Genomic DNA, 791 nt, shown 5'->3' on the forward strand with positions numbered 1-791 from the left:
TACATGTACATGTACAAGTACATGTATACAGTATTTAGTTTAAAAAGTGTATTTTGAAGCATGCGCGACCACACCCAAATTTTGGAGCACATGCTTCTTTAATTAATAAAATGGCGGCATGCAGCTAAGATGGGCCCAATCCAGCAGTGACGGTACAACTTCTTTCTTTGTTGGAGAATTGTCATAAAGAATAGGGACCTGCGCATGCATTATTGGAGTAGAATGGTGTAAGAATTAGCCTTCTATCACCGAGCAAAGTTGAGATACAGACCGACAACTGGATTGACAGGGCTTGATGATGATGATGATGATGATGATGAAAAAAAGGTGGCTGAACAAAACAGCCGTTTTCCGGATTTTTGACTTTCCTCCCAGACAAGGTTTAGAGCCACACTAGTGGTACCAATGGAGTCCTCTGGTCAAGATAAGGTCCTCTATAAAGTCTGGTAAGCATAGGAGCTCGTTTTCCCGGTATAGCAAGGCTGCAAAAGTCGTGGCAGCCATTTTGAAGTGGGGTGAATCCTACTTAGTAATGCTACCATGTTGCTAATAGTACAGGGGTGTCAGCCAAATTTTGCCAAAAATGTCAAGTAGAGAATTCTCAATTTTCATAACATTTTCTGATACATATGCATGTTCTTATGTTCTGTAAAAAGTTTGAGCTAATTCCGGTTGAATTTGGATTTTTTATGAATTTTTAAAGTCGCTCAAAAATTGGGTCAAAGTCCCTGTACTATAGTACAGGGGCGTCAGCAAAAATTTTGCCAAAAATAAAAAGGTGATGATTCTCA

Source organism: Amphimedon queenslandica, unplaced genomic scaffold, assembly GCF_000090795.2.
Source record: "Amphimedon queenslandica unplaced genomic scaffold, v1.1 AMPQUscaffold_12374, whole genome shotgun sequence".
Classification (NCBI taxonomy): Eukaryota; Metazoa; Porifera; class Demospongiae; order Haplosclerida; family Niphatidae; genus Amphimedon; species Amphimedon queenslandica.